This window comes from Panthera onca, chromosome C1 (assembly GCF_046562875.1).
Source record: "Panthera onca isolate mPanOnc1 chromosome C1, mPanOnc1 haplotype 2, whole genome shotgun sequence".
In the NCBI taxonomy this organism is placed as follows: Eukaryota; Metazoa; Chordata; class Mammalia; order Carnivora; family Felidae; genus Panthera; species Panthera onca.
The window spans coordinates 215309686-215331300 of record NC_138346.1 but is presented as its reverse complement, the minus strand read 5'-3'; the positions used below and the strand labels follow the sequence as shown (position 1 = coordinate 215331300).

General features: G+C 43.4%; 1 protein-coding gene and 1 long non-coding RNA gene across 4 annotated transcripts in view; both read right to left on the bottom strand.

Moving 5' to 3' along the window:
- Positions 1-21615, bottom strand: part of RERE (arginine-glutamic acid dipeptide repeats) — a 424018-nt gene that overhangs the window by 348526 nt on the left and 53877 nt on the right. The window lies entirely within an intron of this gene.
- Positions 11317-21615, bottom strand: part of LOC144617309 (uncharacterized) — a 41045-nt gene continuing 30746 nt past the window's right edge. Inside the window, exon 2 of the long non-coding RNA XR_013557722.2 lies at positions 11317-15680. This is a non-coding gene — a long non-coding RNA (uncharacterized LOC144617309). The remainder of the gene's footprint in view (positions 15681-21615) is intronic.

The following is a 21615-nucleotide window of genomic DNA, read 5'->3' as shown; positions in this document are numbered from 1 at the left end:
CTTCATTTATCTTGGACATTATTTCAGATCAATACACACACAACACTGCATTCAAATACACAATACACAGCATTGTGTGTGCTGACCTGAATACACATACAGTTCTATTGCATGGGTATACCATTTTCATGTAACTACTCTCCTACGCTATTTGTAGCCTTTTGCTAGAATACAGAATGCTGCAATGATAATCCTTAAACACAAATAAAGGAATGTATAGAGGATAGATACATGATTATATAATAGAGTTGACCCTTGAACAGCACGGGTTTAAACTCTGCAGGTCCACTTATACATGGACTTTTCCTCCTTTTTTGTGGACTTTTTTCAATAAATACAGCACAGTACTGTTAATATATCTTCTTTTTCTTGTGACTACAGTTACGGTGGTGAGCACTGAGTAATGTTAACAATTGAATCACTATGTTGCAGACCTGAAACTAATATAACATCGTATGTCGGCTATACTTCAATATTTTTAAAAAGAGAATACAGTATATAATACATGTAACATATGAAATATGTATGTAACATACAAAAATCAATCGACTAAGTTACTAGTAAGTCTTCTAGTCAACAGGGGGCTGTAAGTAGTTAAGTTCTGGGGGAGTCAAAAGTTATATGCAGGCGTACCTAGGTGGCTCAGTAGGGTAAGTATCCGACTTTGGCTCAGGTCATGATCTCACAGTTCATGAGTTCAAGCCCCACAGGGGCTCTGTGTTGACAGCTCAGAGCCCGGAGCCTGCTTTGCATTCTATCTCCCTGGCTCTCTGCCCCTCACACACTTGCACTCTGTCTCTCTCAAAATGAACATTTTTTAAATTTATATATTAAAAAAAGTTATATGTAGATTTGACTGCACAAGAGGTCAGTACCTCTAACTTCCCCCATTGTTCCAGTATCAACTGTACAATAAAATACAGTAAATGCATATCACAGAGCAAATAGAGTAAAATGTAACTGTAGAATCTAAGTGGTAGGTGTGGCATATTCAGCATATAATTCTTTCAATTCTTCTATATTTAAACTACCAAATTTATACTTGTTCTTAAAGTGTGTATCATACCAATATGAAATATTTTATCAACCTTCAAAACAACCCCCAAATTCCAAATATATAATAATCTGGAAATGGCTCTTGCCCTTGATTTATAACCCAAATACGCAAAAGAGGCAATTATAAGAAGAATCGGACTTCAACTGCCTTCTCATTTGACACAAGCTATAGTCAAGCAAAGTAAAATTGCCCCAAGGGTCTTTTTTCCTTCAGTCTCTCAATATTCTTTTACATAAACACTTGGTCTTTACCAAAAACAAAGAGTTCCCTATAGGTGTTTGTTACAAGTAAGAGAAGCAAGGGGAAAACAAAAACAAAAACCTTCAGAGGGTCACAGCTTGACATCTTCCTTCTCAGCTTCCTTCTTGTATAATTCCCAGAAGTCCTAGCCAATAAAGAATGGTTTAACTCTTCTTTGTGAAAACAAAAAAGATTCTTCTTCTAATCTTTTTGTAGAGAATATATTCATACTCCCTCTAAAGATTCAGAAGAAAAACTCTCCAGAGAATTCAAGGATAACAGCGTTGTTCCAGCCAAGGGACATCCTCAACCAGGATGTTAAGGTACCTCAAAAGAACCCTTGTTGCTTTGTTCTTGTTTTTTGACTTAAGGGTCCTCAGTGAAAGCTTATCAGCATCACAACAGACTTATCAGGACAGTGCTTTGGTAGGGCTGAAGATTCATCAGTGTCAGGGAAGGACTCCTTAGACAATGGATACTTGAGCTCTGGTTAAGGAGGAGGAGTAGTTGGCTAGATAGAAAAAAAAAAAAAAAGGGAAAGAAAGAACATTCTAATAAGACAGGCAATCACTGAGTTTTAAGGCTGAATTGTTGCTTTTTTTCCTCCAAGGAACCAAAAGTTAATCACACTCTCATTTCTGAAATCTCCAGGAATGTGAGGTCTTGGAAGAAGAGCCACAGTTTCGATGAATTCCCATTTCTTCAGTTGTCGAACTTTCCAAAGAACTGCAAGTTGAGAACTCGTGTGAACTGTAAGCAATTCTGAGCTGTATCAACATCCAGGAAGTGGACAAAATTATTCAGTGCTGGGAGAAAAACCCAACAAAGCAGCACTAGCTGCAGGACTTCGCTCCCCTTCTAGAACACTACAGCTTACAACACTCAAAGCTCAGTCGGTGGCAGCCGAAGGGGGCGCTGGCACCCAAGAGAAGTCCTCGGCAGCTCTAGAGTCTCATGACGCACGCTTCGGGACACAAGAGCGAAATAAACACGGGATCTGAGCGAGCGTTCAGAGGATACACACCTCTGCTATCACCCCAGCCCAATTCCAGGGGCCAGCCACGACTCCACCGCGAGACCACACTGTCCGGCACCCTCGGTTCCTCTGCTAATGCTGTTCCTCCTCCCCAAACGCCCTAAGATCCAACCCAGCCTTCACCTCCCTCAGGGCTCTTCGGTATCCCTTGGGCACTTTATGCAGGCCTCCGCCTGACATTCAACACTCACTGCCCCTGAGTGAGCCTCTTCGACACCCTCAGGGGGAGGCTGCAGCCCTGACCGTCTTTCTACCCCATCACCCATCACCCGCCACCACGCCCAGTGTTCCAACAGCACCGAGGTCACAGTTGCCTCGGGTTTGCGTGCCAGACACCGGGCTAAGCGCTCTCTGTACGTTAACCCTTTTCACCTTCAGTGCGACCCTGGGAATCCAATCCGGTGAACATTGTCTCCACTCCACACACAGATGACAGGGCACACAGAGCTTAATACACCGTCCAAGACTCCACAGCTAGTAAATGGTGGAACCCGCACTGTCACCTCAACAGCAAGGTTCCAGAACCCAAGCTACTAGTATGGGAAGCCGCATACTTGGTAAACTTAACCAGGTAGAATTTCTAGTGGTGCTTCCCAAATAAACAAACAAGCAAATACCTATTTTTAAGCTGTTTACTACTTGCGCCATTGGTGGACAATTTCCACTCCTTCTATTACTTGACCTTTCAGTACCATCAGTGATCCCTCATTCTCCCGCTTCTGCGGCCAATTTTCCTTAGCCTCCTTATTAGGCTCTTCGTCTGAACAGGCCTCAGGGCAGTGGTCTACAGGACTGTGGCCTGGGCCCTACCGTTATCTTTTTCCTCAGAGTCTCCCTGGGAAATCTCCAACGCACGTCTTCACGCCGGACGACACACACTGTATCAGCCTGGGTCTAACAGGAAAGAAAAACCAAACAGTAACTTGAAGAAAAAGGCTTTTTAAAGTAAAGAATTATTAACTACAACTAGGAATTGAAGTCATAAGAAATTAGCCAGAAAGAAGTAAAAAGAACTCTAAAGAAAAGACGATGCAAAATGCAACAACATGGCATAACAAACCACCACCACCACCCTTAGGGCCGAGACGGAGCACCCAAGGAAGAGTTCTCCCAAAACTAGGACTGAAACCCAGACCTTGCTGGAAAGGGCTCACATCTGCTAGGACTTCTGGAAATCCACCCCCTGGAACTTGCTAGAAATCTATCCTCTAGAATAACAAAGGAAGTAGTTCTGTGGGGAAGTATCTCACCGGAGGCAACCTACTACAAAACCACCCAAAGTTGGGGGGTCGGGAGCGGCGGAGAGCCGCCGCGGCCTGCCAGGCAAGCACACTAGAACCAGCAACTAAGCCCCTTTCCTTCCTCTGTCTCTCTCCTAACACCCCGCCACTGGCCAAGGGGTAAGTACCTAAAGGGTCCGCATCCATTTTCACAGAGCAGGCACTGAAAGGCAAATCGGGGGTAAGAGGCAATAAATCAACAACTGGCCTAACTACCATCATCAGGATCACTCTGGCCCAAGACGGAAACCTACGAACACCGTGATTCTTCCTTCAGCCGTCAAGCCCTGGACGTCCCACCTTCCAAGGATCTCTGAGTCCACCCACTTCTCCCCGCTTCCCACTGCCGATGCCCCGGTCCTGGCTCACAGCAAGCGCAGGAAGCGTTACCGTCACAGCCGTAGGCCTCCTACCACAGAAGTGCCCTCTTTTTTCCTTCAACTGCAATCGCCACGGTCTCTGAAAACGGCAAATCCAATCCTGTCAATCCACTGCTGCAAACCTCTCCGGCATTTCTCAAGCGTCAACACGATGGGACACTTAGCCATTTAGCAATGGCTTTGAAAGTTCCTTGCAACTTCCCCCCTCAAAATCTACGTTCCAGGGGTGCCTGGCTGGCTCAGTGGGTAGGCATGTGACTCTTGATCTCAGGGTGGTGAGGTCAAGCCCCACGGTGGAGGTGGAACTTACTTAATTAAATTAAAAAAAAAAAAAAAAAAAGTGCTCCAGACAGCAGGAACTCTATGTTGTTTGCCATGGGCAAAGAGATCTATTTTGCTTGCTCCCTTTTTGTTGTTTTGTTTTGCCTCTGGGCCACTGCCTACGGGTTTCCCCTCCCAGAACAGCCTTCCATTCTCCTTGATGTTGCCAGAACCATCTTTCAGTTAGCTGATTCTTCACCATTCTTCAGGTTTCAATTTAGATGTCTCTTGCTCTGAGTCAGGTACCCCTGCTAAGTATACCCAAACAGAACCCTCTTCCTCTCCATTTAGAACACACACCACACAGGGGCACCTGAGTGGCTCAGTCGGTTAAGTGTCTGACTCTTCTGCTCAGATTGTGATCTCAGTTTGTGAGCCTCGTTGGGATTCGCGGTCTCTTTCTCTCTCTTCTCCTCCCCTGCTCATGCTGTTTCTCTCTCTCTCTCTCTCTCTCTCTCTCAAAATAAACAAACTTAAAAGAAAAGAGTCTATTAAAAAAACACACACACACATATACCACACAATACTGTAATTAACAGTCTGTTTCTTCTTCCACACTCTTCCCTCTATGAAGGCAAGAAAAACGTCTTCCTCATCAGCAAATCCCAAAGACATGTCTACAACAAAATACGCACTCAATAAATACCAGTTCAATTAATGAATGTTGAATGGAGGAGGAAAAAGACCTTATGAAGCGAGTTAACAGTTTAAAAGGAAAACGTTTTGGTAATGACATTATACCTGACACACTGATCAGTGTACATGCAATAAAAAGATTACCCATACATCACTTGAAGGATGAGGAGGAAATGGCGTTGCTCTATGCTTAACAACTATAATAAAACAAAATAAAAAATCTACTCGTCATGGGGTGGAGGGGACTAATTCAACCAGTTGGTAATACAAATTAATATGATTATATGGTATAAGGAAAACACTGTTGGTTTTCAAGGTGAACAGTGCCATTCTTATGAAATACGTGTATCAAAGGATTCAGCTTGTTTACACCCAATAATGAAAATCAAATATTACAACACAACATTCCATAGCACACCATGGTTCCACAATAGAAAATCAATACATCATATTTGTTTCCAGTAACTTGTTTACCCAACCATAGTTCTAGAATCATTACGCAATGAAAGCAGTCCCCTCAAGCACTTTGAACCCATCTGAAATCAAAACTCTTCTCTGACACTTATTCCAAAAAGGAATCTCTCTCTTGCTAACTCTCCCAGGATTTGCTCAGGACTAAAGGGGTAAACGCCATAGAACTGAATTGGTATGCACAGTTACTCTGTCACTACAGAAAGATATTTAGGAATGCTAGTTCAGTACTGCTCCCATTCAACCATGCTGGTTTATTTTATGGTATCTGTGTTGATGACAGTCTGGCCAATCAGACCAGAGCCTAATGTCTTCTACTTTATTATCTTCTCCGATACTCGGCACTGTACTAATCTAACAGCAGACGCAAAATAAACACAGGCTAACTGCTAAACTCAAATGACCCAATTACAACTTCCCCTATAAGAACATTCGGGGGGGCAGGGGGAGCACCTGGGTGGCTCAGTCGGTTACGCTTCCACTTGAGCTCAGATCATGATCTTGCAGTAAATGAGTTCAAGTCCCACGTCAGGTTCTGTGCTGACAGCTCAGAGCCTGGAGCCTGCTTCGGACTCTGTCTCCCTCTCTCTCTGCCCCTCCCCTGCTCACGCTGGCTCGCTCTCTCCCTCTCTCTCTCTCAAAAATAAATACAACATAAAAAAAAAAAAAAAAAGAACATTCTAGGGACACCAGGGTAGTTCAGTCAGTTGAGCATCTGACTCTTGATTTCAGCACAGGTCATGATCCCAGGGTTGTGGGATCAAGCTCCATGTCAGGCTCCAAGCTCAGCGTGGAGCTTAAGATTCTCTCTCTCCCCCCTCTGTCAAGATTCTCTCTCCCCTCTCTGTCTCTCTCCCCCACTCACTCTCCCTCTCTCTCAAAAAAACAAAAAACAAAAAAAAAATTAACTTAAAAAAAAAAAGGAGCATTCTACACTATAATAATTACTAGGGCTGCCTTGATTAAAACCTTCATACACAAACAGCCAGGGATACACACGTTCACACACTCCACATATTTTTTTTTTAAGATTTTATTTTTAAATATTCTCTAAACCCAACATGGGGTGCAAGCTAGCAACTCACAACCCCAAGATCAAGAGTTGCTCACTCTACCGACTGAGCCAGCCAGGCGCCTCACTCCACACATATTTTTAATACTAGTCCAATATCAAGAAAAGAATTCAAGGAGGCGCCTGGGTGGCTCAGTTAAGCATCTGACTCTTTATTTTTTTAATGTTTATTTTTGAGAGAGAGAGAGAGCGCGCACGTGCATGCGTGCGCACACGAGTGGGGGAGGGGCAGAGAGGGAGACACAGAATCCCAGGCAGGCTCCAGGCTCCGAGCTGTCAGCACAGAGCCCAAAGCGAGGCTTGAACTCACGAACCATGACCTGAGCTGAAATCAAGAGTCAGACAATAACCAACTGAGCCACCCAGGTGCCCCAAGCATCTGACTCTTGATCTGGGCTCAGGTCAAGACCAAGTTCGGGCCCAGCGTCAAGACTCTGCAATGGCAAGGCAGATACTGCTTGGGATTCGGTCTCTCCCTCTCTCTGCCCCTGTTCCACTTGTGAGTCCCCTCCCCCACACCCCCTCACAAATTAACCTAAAAACAAAAACAGAAAAAAAGAAAACAAAAGGGGCACCTGGGTGACTCCGTTGGTTAAGCGTCCAGCTTCGGCTCAGGTCATGATCTCGTGGTTCTTGAGTTCGAGCCCCACGTCGGGCTCTGTGCTGACAGCTCAGAGCCTGGAGCCTGCTTTGGATTCTGTGTCTCCCTCTCTCTCTGCCCCTCCCCCACTCATGTTCTCTCTCTCGCTCGCTCAAGAATAAAAAATAAACATTAAAAAAATTATAAAAATTCAAGTACCTAACATGTTCATGTGATTATTTTTAACTATTTTTATTTCAACAGGTGTATATTTCATTTTCTATAAAGTTCTTTTGTATACGCATCCATAGTCTAATCAAGGAAAGCCAACCGATAAAATGAAACTCAAAAAAGGCCTCAGAGCTATTCCCTCCACCAGCCAATAGACTTCCCTTAGACATCTGTGTGACTCACTTCTTTGCTCAAACGTCATCTTCCCCGACCACTCTGTATAAACCCACCATTACCTTTCCCTCAGCCAAATCCTGGCACTCCTTTTCCCCCTTTCCTGCTTTATTTTTCTCCACAGGGCTTATCACCACCAACATATCTGTACGTCTTTGTTTATGTCTGTTTTCTCCCCCTGGAATGTTTCCCCATGAATAAAGAAATGTTTTGGTTTGTTTTATTCACTGCTACCTCCTTACCTCTTAGACTGTGTATGCACACTAGGTGCTCAATAGATACTGAGTGAACGAATGAAAATCAAGTCCCAGAAACTGATCTTAAGACAATATGGAGGCTGTGAAATAAAAAGCTCTCCAAGTGGGAGTGGACATATATTTGAGAATTCTCTTTAGAACTTTATGAAATTAAATTGCTATTCAAGCTACATCCAAAGATCCACTAAGGCTGCCTTGAGTAACTGGTAACTGCTCAAGTACATTTTAACAAAAAGCTAAGAAGTCTATTTCTTGCTTCAGCACTGCAGAAAACCTGGATGTAAAAAATATAAATTATTTAGGTTTCATACATGGCAAGATGGAGGAATTTTATATCATACCTCTCATAACATTATGAGGTCCAGACTAACTACAGAGGGAGCTCAGTTTCGACATTTGTTTGTAACAGAACTTACTTCAAGCAGAACTCCTCTGACACTGCAAGTCGTGGCAGTTGCATCCTTAAATACTCTACCTAAAAGTCCTGTGCAGGGGGCACCTGGGTGGCTCAGCTGGTTAAGCGTCCGATGCTTGGTTTCAGCTCAGGTCATGATGTCATTGTTCATGAGATCAAATCCTGCGCTGGGCTCGTGCTGACAGCAAGGACCTACTTGGGATTCTTTCTCTCCCTCTCTCTCTCTCCCTGCCCCTACCCCACTCGCTCGCTTGTTCTCTCTCTCTCCCTCTCAAAATAAATAAACACACATTAAAAAACAAATAAAATAAAAACAAAAGTCCTGTGGGTAGCAATATAACTGATGGGGAAGCTCTGAATCTAGTTACTCTGATGGAGAAAATTATAGAATCAGTTGTGCCCTTTAGCCATTAGAACAGAACAGGGAATACAGAACGGAGCAAATAGATCACGCTATTTGGGCAGGAACAGATCACCTCTGACTGATTTTAATGAGACTTCAGACTTTAATGAGGCAATAAAATAAAACAAGAAAACGTGGAAGTAGAGATGTTGGTTAACAAATATTTATTCAGTTGGCCAAATGCACAGTTCTATACTGAGTTTCATGGTAAAAAAAAAAAAAACAAAAGAAATCAAACATATGGTCCTCATACTAAAAGGCTTTTAGTATCTAGCTGAGGGGAAGAAAAAAAAAAAAGACAAAAAAAAACAGGAATTGCAGCGTCATGGAGAAAAATGCCCATGGTCTAAAACGGAAAACTTCAAAATCCCCTTGACCCAAGAAAATAGGTACCATACATTGGAACAATTTGATTTCTCTTTGACATCAATGACGCTTTGGACACAGCTTACTCTATCTACCTCCAGTCAAGTAGGTCAGCGAGTAGGTGCGTGCTACTTATGCTGGCCACTTGGCCCCAGGCTATTTTAATTACTTCCATGGTTACATTTCCTCAGTTACTGAAATTTGGCACGGCCAAGTATTATTAAGCATTTTCATTTCTGTCTCCCAAATGTTTTCCAATCTGTCCCCTTCTAGACCAGATCATTCTTGGCCTGGTTCAGCTTCCTTGATCACCGAGCTAAACCACTGCAAAGAGAAGCCTGACGAGATTACTCTCCTGCTTAAAAACTATTAGATTCCATCATCCAATGAATAAAGCCTAACCTTCTGACACTCTATTTTAAGGATTAAACTTCTGGCCTCGGCCCTTCCTTCTCCATGCTCCAACTGCCAAGTCCCGGCAGCACACTTTTCCACCACCTAAACCCTATTTTTCAACATGCTTCTTACTTGAAAGACCCAGTTTAAATGCCATCTTGGTGAAGATTCCTTGGTCCTCAAAATCAGGATTATCTGATGTTTCCTGGGTATTACCAAAGCATTTTGTTTGTACCTCTGTTAAAATAGGTTGTATCTATGTTCCTGTTAAATAGTCTAATGATGGTTCTTGTCTGTCTAGCCTCTTCCTGCCCCTTTCTAGGAAAAGAATCCCTTCTTCTTGTGGGGATCTAATACCATATAGTTTGGGTGAATCCAGGGCTGTCCAATCAGTCCTCCTGGACACTATGACTGGTTGAAGAATGAGCTTATGTCCCAAACAGCTCACTGGAACCCTCCTCAGAACTCTTCCTAGAACCATAAAAAAGAATCTCTTTTTGCTGGCTCCCCTAGCTACAGAGATGAGGCCTCGAGCCACAGACAGCCATCTCTGCTACAACATGAGGAAAACCTGAGGAGTATGAAGCTAACACAAAGAAGGACAAAGGAAGATGGAGGAAAAAAGGATTCTTGCTGCTTCTCTAAACTTCGGCCCAGGTTCACACACAACACTTCCAGATTATGGGGCACCTGGGTGGTCCAGTCGCTTGAGTGTCCAACCTCAGCTCAGGTCACAGTCTTGTGGTTCGTCAGTTCAAGCCTCACATCGGGTTCTGTGCCATCAGCCTGTCGGTGCAGAGCCTGCCTCAGATCCTATGTAATCCTCTCTCTCTGCCCCTCCCCTGCATTGTGCACTCTCTCTCTTAAAAAACAAATACAACATTTAAACACAACAACAGGGGCTCCTGGGTGGCTCAGTCTGTTAGGCATCCGACTACGGCTCAGGTCATGATCTCACGGTTCATGAGTTCCAGCCCGCACGGGGCTCTGTGTTGACAGCTCAGAGCCTGGAGCCTGCTTCAGATTCTGTGTCTCCCTCTCTCTTTGTCCCTCTCGGGCTCACACTCTGTTTCTGTCTGTCTCTCTCTCTCTCTCAAAAATAAACACACATTGGGGCGCCTGGGTGGCTCAGTCGGTTAAGCGTCCGACTTCAGCTCAGGTCACGATCTCACGGTCCGTGAGTTCGAGCCCCGCGTCCGGCTCTGGGCTGATGGCTCAGAGCCTGGAGCCTGCTTCTGATTCTGTGTCTCCCTCTCTCTCTCTGCCCCTCCCCTGTTCATCCTCTGTCTCGCTCTCTCTCTCTCAAAAATAAATAAACGTTAAAAAAAAAAATTTTTTAAAAAAATAAATAAACACACATTAAACAACAACAACAACAAGCTTCCAGATTACACAAATTCAAATTCCCTTTTTTGTCTGAGCTACATTTCTGCCTCTTGTCAACTAACTCAGTACTGATTAATACAGTTATGATCATGGTCTGCTTTACATTATAATTAATAGTGCTCAGGACATAAGGAAAAGAGCACTCCTGGCAGATAAGAGAAACACTAAGACAACCAATGTGGCTGGAGTGAGCGAGCAAGCCTGGAGGGGAGGAAATGAGGGTGAAAAAGCTGGATTGCACTGTAAGGCTTTCGGCTTTTCTGAGTGAAATGTCAGGCCATCACAGAGTCTCCTGCAAAGGAGGGATAAGGTCTGACTTAGGTTTTGAAAGGATCACTGCCTGCAGTGTAGTGAAAACACTGCGTATGCTTATTGGGGGCAGGGGGTCCTAGAAGCACAAGACCTGTTAAGTGACTGCTAAAATAACCAGTCCAGAGTTGATGATGGCTCAGCCTAGGATCTGCTTGTTTTTCAAATATCCAGTTTTGGGGTTGCCAATTACAACTTTGGAAAAAGAGATAAAGCAACACTCGGTACTCATGCTTGATCTGCTGAGTATCTACTATATGTAAGACATGCTTTTTTTTTTTTCACGTGTTTTCTTTATTTTTGAGAGAGAGACAGAGCACGAGCAAGGGAGGGGCAGAGAGAGACAGAGAGAGCGAGACAGAATCCAAAGCAAGCTCCAGGCTCTGAGCCTGGCACAGAGCCCAACGAGGGGCTCAAACTCGTGAACCGCGAGATCATGACCTGAGCTGAAGTAGGACACTTAACCGACTGAGCCACCCGGGTGCCCCAAGACATTCTTCTTTAATTACCACCTCCTTGCTAACTATTTGGCTCTAGAACTCTTCCCTAAACTCAGCCCATACACAAATGGCCAACTGGAATTCTCTAATTAGATATCCCACATACACTTTACCCCCAAAACCTACTCCTCCCTTACTTCCTAATCTGATTGCCTCATTAGGAATACTCCCAATCCCGTTTGTTACGAAAGATAATAAGAAAGAACATATACTGGGGTGCCTGGGTGACTCAGTCAGTTGAGCATCTGATTCTTGTTCGGCTCAGGTCACGATCTCACAGTTCATGAGTTTGAGCCCTGCATTGAGCTCTGCGCTGACAGCACAAAGCCTGCTTGGGATTCTCTCTTTCCCTCTCTCTCTGCCCCATGTTCTCTCTCTCTCTCTCTCTCAAAAATAAATAAATAAACTTTAGGGGAAAAAAGAAAGAAGGTATATTTACTAATCACTTTCAGTTATTTCTATAGAATATACTATACACTAAATAAAACCTCACAAACCCCAAGACAGTTCTGTGAGACAAACACCACCTCCACCATTTTACAGATAATGCAACTGGGTCAGGAAAATAAAGTAACGTGCCAAGAGAAGTCACTGTGCTGGAAAGTGGCGGTGCTGAGATTCAAACCTGCACCCCAGTTCCCCTGGTCATGTCAATCAGCAGCAGCCTGGGATTTCTCAACCCCAGTCCTCACACATCACGCTCACCGGCACCCACTCATTCCCCTCTCTAATTCTCACACCACCACAGCCTTGGTTCAGCTACTACAATAGCCTCACGGGTCCTGGCGCCATTTCTCCTTCCAGCCTTCCTCCACGGTGTTATCCGACACTCTCTTCACTTCCAAACACAAGCTTTGTGCCCCAAACCAAGGAGAAGCTCAGAATAGGGGAGCAGAGCTTCAAAAGCTGGAGACTGCAGCTTTCTATATCAGGGTGCATGCATTAATTCTAGCACCAGCAACTTGCCAAGCAATTTCCAGTAGCATCCCAACTTCAAGACTCTCATTAATATTGCCAAGTAGGGAAAACCTGGTGTTTGCCCAACTTCCCCTTTCAGCTTTCAGCCTCCCAATCCCAAAGGCTGGGACATTAAGCATTTCAAGAACTTCATCCGGCCTGGTCTCACCTTCCTAAATTACTGCTTTCGCCTCTTATCCAATCAAAACTGCCATTCCTGGAAGGCCCAAAGCAAATAGGCATTGACCTGATTAAAATATCTCATAATAAGGCACCAGGGCATCCATATTTTACAAGAGAAACTAATTAAACAAATAGGTCTCTGACACATCACACATTCAAAAGACAGTGACGGTGATGATAATAGCTAAAATTTATCAAGATCCAGTAGGCTATGTGCCAGGTACTGTTTCCCTTCCTTTACAAGTATTTAACCATCCACCCCTTTAACCATCACAGCCACTACACGAAAGGAGCATAACAGTAATAATAATTACCATCATCACCACCACCACCACCACAATTTTTGGATAAGGACTTTGAGGAGGTTTGGAGGAGTTAAGGAACATGTCACACATGTCCAAGGTTACACAGTTATTAATAAATAGTGTCAGGGTTAAACACCCGGACCCAGTGTTCCCCACCAGCTCATTATTAACAACCTCAATATAGTGGATGACTCCAACAGAGATATGAGGAGGCGATCAAGACAGGCTTATTCATTCATTTCAAAAATGTTTCTTGAGAGCTGACACTGTTCTAAGAACTACTTCAGGCACTGGGACAACACTTTTGTGGAACTTACAGTCAAGGGGAGGGTCAAATACACATGTAAATCAGCAAACAAAGAAGGTAAATGATCTGAAACAAATAAGATGAGGTGATGGAGTGTGATGGGCTTTGTTTGTTTGTTTGTTTGCTTGTTTTAAATAGACTCCGCACCCAAGGTGGGACTCCAACTCACGACCCCAAGATCAAAAGTCGCAGGCTCTACCAACTGAGCAGCCAAGTGCCCCGTGTGATGAGTTACTTCACACTGGTGGCCAGGGAAGGCTTCCTCAAGGAGGAAACTGAAAGGAACTCTAAATTACAAAATGGAGCAAGCAAAGCAAACCCTGATGGAAGAGGATTCCAGGCTGGGGGTTCTGATAAATGCAGTAAACCTCGAGTGAGAGTCGGCTGTCAGTTCCTCAATCAACAGGACAGACAGGATGCCAATGTGACTGAAGCTAACACAACAAGGTAGAGAGTCGTCAGAGGCTACATCAGAGACTTAGAAGAGCCAGACTATGGTAGCATATGGCCACTGGAAGAAATCTAGATTTTACTCCTCGTGGGATGAGGAACTCTTAAAGGGTTTTGAGTAAGAGAATGACGTGGTCTATGTTTCTGAAAAAAAATTCACTCCCACTGTGTAAGAATGGGTTTTAGAGGGGCAAAAGTGGAAGGCCCCAGAGGAATCAGGAGGCTATTATCCTTAAATCGGTGGCGGTCAGTGCAGATGTGCTGAATGAGGGACCGCTGCAATAGTGGAGTGCGAGAAGCGGAGGCAGAGAGCAGGGAGGCACAGCGCCACATGCCTACAAGCAGCACTGCCTCTGTACGCAACACCTGCTGGGCATCTTTCAAGAGCCAACAGGCATTCTTCTACTAAACACTGTCCAGGCTCTTTCAGTGGCTTCTGGTCCACTGGTGAAAGGCTAGACTCTGGAATCAAACTGCCTGGATTCAGATCTTGATTCCATCTTTACCAGCAAGTGACTTCCCGTGTGCGCACACCATCATCATCAGCTGTCCTACTGCGAAGTTAGCCTTAACATCTATCTGATATTCTGTAACTTTGCTATGGCAGTTGATTGATAGTGTCTAAGATTCCTTGTCAGGAAAGGTACAGTGTGGAATTTTCTTCAAAATAATGACTAAGTTAACTTTTTTTTTTTTTGAAGTTTTCATGCAAACCAACTCCAGTCCTTTTCAGAACTAAATATGCCAATTAAACTTCTAAAATGTTACATCATGGGGGCGCCTGGGTGGCTCAGTCGGTTAAGTGTCCAACTTCAGCTCAGGTCATGATCACGCAGTTTGTGAATTCAAGCCCCACGTCGGGCTCTGTGCTGACAGCTTGAGCCTGCAGCCTGCTTTGGATTCTGTGTCTCCCTCTCTCTCTGCCCCTCCCCTGCTCACTCTCTCTCTCTCTCTAAAATAAACATGAAAAAAAATTTTTTTTTCATAAAATAAAATGTTACATCATTTTGTGCCTTCAAAACACCCACTCTCAGGGCGCCTGGGTGGTTCAGTCAGTTAAGCATCCGACTCTCGATTTCGGCTCAGGTCATGATCTCATGGTTTGTGAGTTCGAGCCCCGTGTCAGGCTCTGTACTAACAGCGTAGAGAAGCCAAGGAGAAGGCTCAGATTAGGGGAGCAGAGGGATTCTCGGTCTCCCTCTCTCTGCTCCTCCCCTGCTCATGCACACACTCTTTCTCTTTCGCTCTCAAAAACAAACATTTTTAAAAAGAAAAAAAAAAAAAACACTCTCAAAATAAGATTCCCTCCTCACAAAATCCAAGGGTTTAAGAAAATACTTTTCTAAAAGGCATCAAAAGAAAACACTCGTTAGCTGGGGTTCAAAAGTCCTCTACAAATAGTCATGACACCTCAGTGGGTTCTGCCTCTGGTTTGTGTAATTCTAGGTTCTTTTTCCCTTTTTACCATATTTTTTTTTTAATTTTAGCCACCAGATGCAATCATACTCTTGCCACTAGCTAGCCCATAATAAACAGCACAGATTTCTTTTATAACCTATCAATAGCACCTTTAAAAACAGAGCTGGAACAAAGATATATTTTACCTATTCAGGAATCACATCATTTCTTTATACCAAATGTCTTAAGTTGCTACAAACAAATGCTTTTGTCAGGTACAGAAACTCAGGATACTGTTTTCCTTTGACAGCTGAAGCTATGGAGGTATCGAACGGATAGTAAACGTAGCAAATATTACTTTGAATAAACTGCCAAGAAAAAGAGTTCAAAAATGCTTCAAATTGAGGCTGTGGTGATGGGTACAGAACTCTCCAGGCTTCGTGCCACAGCTCACTCTGACACACAGGTGTGTATGACTTCATGGCCAGGATCCATCAAAGTCAGTCACCCGAGGGAATTTCCCAGGAGGACTGGAGTCTGTGGACATCTTCTGTAACTGTCAAAAGCTGTCTGCAGTAGACAGAAAGAAAAAATAGTAAGGAATGTCATGCCAATTACCAACAAGGTTTTACCACTATGGGGATATTTTTTTCTGAAAAGTAACTAATAATTTAATTGTTATTTTTCAAAAATTAACTTAAATCCTCCTGATTAAAATATGCATAACACATTTCCATTCCCTAATACATGCATAATAAAACAAATGCTTCTATTAAAATCCTTTGGCTCTTGGTAAAGACTGTGTATACGTAAAAGCTCTTAATTTACACTGGAAGATAGTACAGTCAAGACAGTAGAAGAAAAGGGCAATTGGCTGGCTCAATGGGTAGAGCATGGGACTCCTGATCTCAAGATCATGAGTTCAAGCCCCACACTGGGAGTAGAGCCTACTTTGAATAAATAAAAAAAATTTTTTTTAACGTTTATTTATTTTTGAGACAGAGAGAGACAGAACATGAACGGGGGAGGGTCAGAGAGAGAGGGAGACACAGAATCTGAAACAGGCTCCAGGCTCTGAGCTGTCAGCACAGAGCCCGACGTGGGGCTCAAACTCACGGACCGCAAGATCATGACCTGAGCTGAAGCTGGACGCTTAACCGACTGAGCCACCCAGGCGCCCCTAAATATTTTTTAATTTTTAAAAAATAGAAGGAAAAAGACAGTAAAGAAAGGAAAAAACTACAAACATTTGAAATAGGAATAAAATCTGTAAATTGGATGAAGAAATATACTGTCTCTCTTAGATAATTCTTCCTACAAACCTTTACTATAGCATCTGCCGAGGTTTGTAATTCTCCATGCTTTTAGAATTTATGGTTAAACAGTAAGAATAACAACGATTTTAATTGTCAAAGAGGAGGCTTACTACGTGCTTTTAGAATTATGAACAGTTAGGACTTTAAGGTTTCGCTTAACTTGAGAGGTTCCTTTTTATTTTTTTTTTTTAAGATTTAATTTTTTAAAGAGATTTATAGAGATTATCTATACCCAACGTGGAGCTTGAACCCACAACCCCAAGATCAAGAGTCTCACGCTCCACCAACTGAGCCAGCCAGGTACCCTGGGAGGTTTCTTTTTTAAATGCCACCTTTATTTTTAAAAGAAAAAAAAAAGAGGTAACAAATATTAGTTCTGATGTTAGCCCAAGAGCTATGTGCAAAATCCATCTGTCTTTTTGTTTCCTATTCTCTCTGAAGAAACAAAATTCTCTCTTTTGTTTCCATTCTCTCTGAAACGGTCTCCGTTTATCAGCTATGGAAAGCTCCCAGGTTAATAAGATTTTCAGTCCAGTTTGTCTTTCATAGCTTCAAACTACTAGAATACTGAATGTATCATTTCAAAAGCAATTATCAACCTTGTCTTCTACATGAGCTGTTTCAAAGTGCTTGAAACAGCTAAGCATGCTTCCTGAAACAGGTGCCCTCCTGCTCCCCATCACGATGATCTCTCACTAACTCTGGAAGATTCAAAGCAGTCCCTGTTTACAAACACCCACCAACCCCACTTCTGCCCACCCTGTCACTACAAAAAACAAAAACAAAAACAAAAAACCACTTAGGAACTGCCAGGAATTACACCAAGCACTTCGTATCAATTCCCTCATTTGCTCTTTACCTAAGAGTAGGTATTCTTACCATTATGCCCATTTTAGAGATAAGGAGGCTATCTATGGTTTGAAAACATTAGGTTATCTTGCTCAAAATTACAGAGTCAGGTTTTTATTTTAAAGGTTTTTTTTTATTTGGGGAGCACCTGGGTGGCTCAGTCAGTTAAGCATCTGACTTCAGCTCAGGTCATGATCTCCTGGTTTGTGAGTTCGAGCCCCACATTAGGCTCACTGCTGTCAGGGCAGAGCCCGCTTCAGATTCTCTGTCCCCCTCTCTCTCTGCCCCTCCCGCACTTGTGCTTTCTCAAAAATAAACAAACACTAAAAAAAATTTAAAGATTCTTTTATTTTTAAGTAATCTCTACACCCAACCTACGGGCTTGAACATACAACCCCGAAATCAAGAGGTGCATGCTCTACCAACTGAGCCAGCCAGGCACCCCCAGAGTCAGATTTTCAATTCAACACTGTCTCTAGAATCAATATTCTTAACCAGGCATTTGGGAGAATAGGAAGGAAAGGAAATGGGAAAAGCAGGTAAACTATGAAAAAGCTGATTTTCAGGCAACACTGGCTAGCCTAAAGATGAAGAAGGGGCAGAGAAGGCAAAAATCTCTGCATCTCTCTTCCCACCCCTCCCCACACAAACATTTCACACACATACGCACGCACAGGCACTCCACCTAGACTACCTGGAACTCTCCCGACTGGAAATCCATACACATTGACAGAGAGGTAATTCAGCACAGGGATTCCACCCTTGGGCTGTGGATCCTGACTGCCAGGGTCTGAATCCCTGCTCTCACTTACAATCTGTATAATCTTGTTTAAATTACTCTCTCTGCTCTGGTTGCATCTGTAAAATGGAAAAATAATAGTATCTCCTTCATAGTGTTGTTACAGTGATAAATGTCCTTAACAGGGCACCTGGGTGGCTCAGTCTGTTGAGTGTCTGAGTGAGGTCACACTCAACCTTTTCGGCTCAGGTCATGATCTCACAGTTCGTGGGTTCGAGCCCCGCGTCGGGCTCTGTGCTGTCAGCATGGAGCCTGGAGCCTGCCTCAGATTCTGGGTCTCCCTCTCTCTCTGTTCCTCCCCCACTCGTGCTCGTTCACGCTCGCTCGCTCTCTCTCTCTCAAAAATAAACAAACAAAAAAAAAACGTTTAAAAAAAAATAAATGTCCTTAACCCACCGTCCAGACGTTTGAGACAGCATCTGGCACTGCATGCAATAATGTCTACCTATTATTTATTTATTTACACCTGCTTTTAATACAGTAATTCTGAGACAGTTATGGACACAACATCCTAACATGTAATCGTTCAATCAGATGACTGAAAGCAGGAATACCGAATACCAAAGTCTATTCTCCAGAAGCTTAAGTAAAGAAGGCAGCTGCGTGAAGCACCTGAGCGGTAGGGCAGGTATAAGGCAACAAGCTGCCAGGATCTGAGGGGAGGGCATGGGGCGGAAGAAGGTCACATAAAAAGAAGAGGGACTAGGCACCTGGGTGGCTCAGTCAGTTAAGCTTCCGACTCTTGACTCCAGCTCGGGTCACTATCTCACGGGTTGTGAGTTCGAGCCCCTCGTAGGGCTCCACGCTGACAGCACGGAGCCTGCTTGGGATTCTCTGCCTCCCTCTCTCTCTGCCCCTCCCGTCCAAGGCTCAGGCACGCACATGCAAGCCAGCTCGCGCGCTCTCTCTCTTTCTCTCTCAATAAATAAGTAAACTTTAAAAAAAGAGCGGGATGATCCCCAAAGTACATTTCATCCATTTCCTAATTCTGCCTAAGGTCAATACTGCTCCCAATGAAAAGAAACTATCCTAATACTTCTGCAGACAAAAGGTCACCGGACATGATTTGGTGTGGGGGGGGTGGGGAATGGGAGAGCGTTAATAAAATACTCCAGACTCAACTAGAATGACATTCTTTGATTTTCTGTGGTATCTTGTCCTTCAGTCACTATGAAGAGACAAAACGGTAAGAACGAGTAACTGTCCCACCCTCCGTCCAGGGACGTCACACACCCTGCTGGTCTCGGAGCAGCAGGGGAACCTTCACTAAGCACCACAGGTCTCCACGTGCTGCCCCCGCCAGGTCATCACAGATTAGCAGCCCAGCATTTCAGAAGCAACCAGCCTCTCCGCATGTAATTTAAGATTTATTTAAAAAACAGTAGAGTCATTTTATCTCTAAATAAATAACAGGATCCATGTTTCTGCCAGGGTGCCCAAACGATCCCAAAGTTAAACTTACGCCAGCCTGGTTAGTTTTGCTCCGCTGAGCCCCTCTACAATATCAGGTGAAAATACGTAAACATATGCATGGTTTTACTGTCAAGAACCCCACGTACTGTGCCTATTCCTATAGCAACCAGTAAGTGAAACAGAATCCCAGTTAGCTCCACGGACTATCTCAGAGAAGACCTTCCTTTGCAGTTTTATGTTCTTAAACTAAATCTTTAGTTAAGGATCCATTTCATCAAAAAATAAATAAACAAAGTGACTACACTATCAATATCCTCATCAAGGTAAAATAAAAAACAAAGCTGGGAAAAAAAAACCTTAATTCCAAGAAACTGTCATGAATGTCCCCCATCTGATTGTCCTACAAGAACATTCCCCAAATGTTTTCTTTACCCACTGCAAAACAAGTAAAATCCAAGAGCAGCCAAGATGCACATAGCTTTCTATGAGCAACCATTTGATTTTCACAGCAGCCCCTGAATGGCCACTATATTATCCACACCTTACAGAAAACAAACGGATACAGAGGCCAGATAACTTGGCTGTGCGTCACAACGCTAGTAAGTGGAAGAGGCAGGAGTTGAACCCAGGCAGACCTGCCTCCTACATCTGTCCTCCTATTCACCAGTGTACCACTTGTCAAATCGGAAAAAAAAAAAAACGGCTGTCACCCAAAAGGTCGTCATATGATGCTAAATTTTTACTTTGCTTTGTACTTCTAATCTGTCTACCTAAGAGAAGCACTTCCTTTGCAGTTTTATGTTCTTGTACTAACTCTTTAACTTAAGGATATTTTTTCTTTTTTTTTTAAGAGAGCATTGAGTTGGGGAGAGGGGCAGTGGGAGAAAGAATCTTAAGCAGGCTCCACACTGGAGTGCCACCCAGGCGCACTGGAACATTTTCATTTTTCTTTTAAATGTATGTTTGTTTGTTTGTTTGTTTGTTTGGAGAGGGAGAGAGAGCAGGAGAGGGGCAGATAGAGGGGAACAGAGGATCCGAAGCAGGCCCCATGCTGACAGCAGTGAGCCTGATGCAGGGCTCAAACTCACAAACAACAAGATTGCGACCTGAGCTGAACTCGGACCCTCAATCAACTGAGCCACCAGGCACCCCAGTTAATTGAGTGTCTGACTTTTTATTTCAGTTCAGGTTATGATCTCAGAGTTCATGGGATCAAGCCCCTCGTCAGGCCTGTTTGGGACTCTCCCTCTCCCGCTATGTGCCTCCCCATGCACTCATGATCTCACGCTCTCAAAATAAATAACCTTTTGTAGAAAAGGAAAAAGGAAAGCAACACTATCAGTATCATCTTCCAGTTATATTAACATGGGAGGCACTAAACTATACAATTCCTCTGACTCTTGTTCAGAGAAGAGTCTTCAAAATGATACACAACTGTAAAGTGGAAATTCAGAAAATTTCAAGGGAACTTTACAGATATTTCATCTCATTAAGGGACATACTTCCAAAGCAAGAACACTGACTACTGGCAGATAATTTGACTTGCTCTCAGTCACAACGGTGTAAGTGAACCAAGGTGTTTGGTTTTGTTTTTTTTTATTTTGAGGGACAGAGAAAGAGCTCAAGCAGAGGAGGGTCAGAGAGAGACAGGGAGAGGGAATGAATCCCAAGCAGGCTCCGCACAGTCAGCACAAAGCCTGACGCGAGGCTCAAACCCACAAACCGCAAGAGCATGACATGAGCCAAAGTCAGGCGCTTACCCGACTGAGCCACCCAGTTGCCCCTAAATCAAGGTTTGAGAGCTACCCAATCCCCCTCCTATGCTACATTCAGTGTTTCAAATAATAAACCCATTTCCTTTGTAGGAAACTAATGTGACCAAGAGAAATAAAGGAATATACAAGAAGCCAGAGACAGTCTATGTTGAAAATAATTGAAAGTGCCAAACCTTAAAACCATCTCACTTGAAGCTTGCTTTCATTTACTTAACAAAGAAAAATATTTTCCAAAAAAATTTTAATCAAAGTCCTATTTAAAGAAATTTCTGATTAAAAAGTATTAAACGGTGTATACACTGTTGAATGTAATAATAATAATCTGTCCTGAGCTATTAGAAAGAGATGTATAG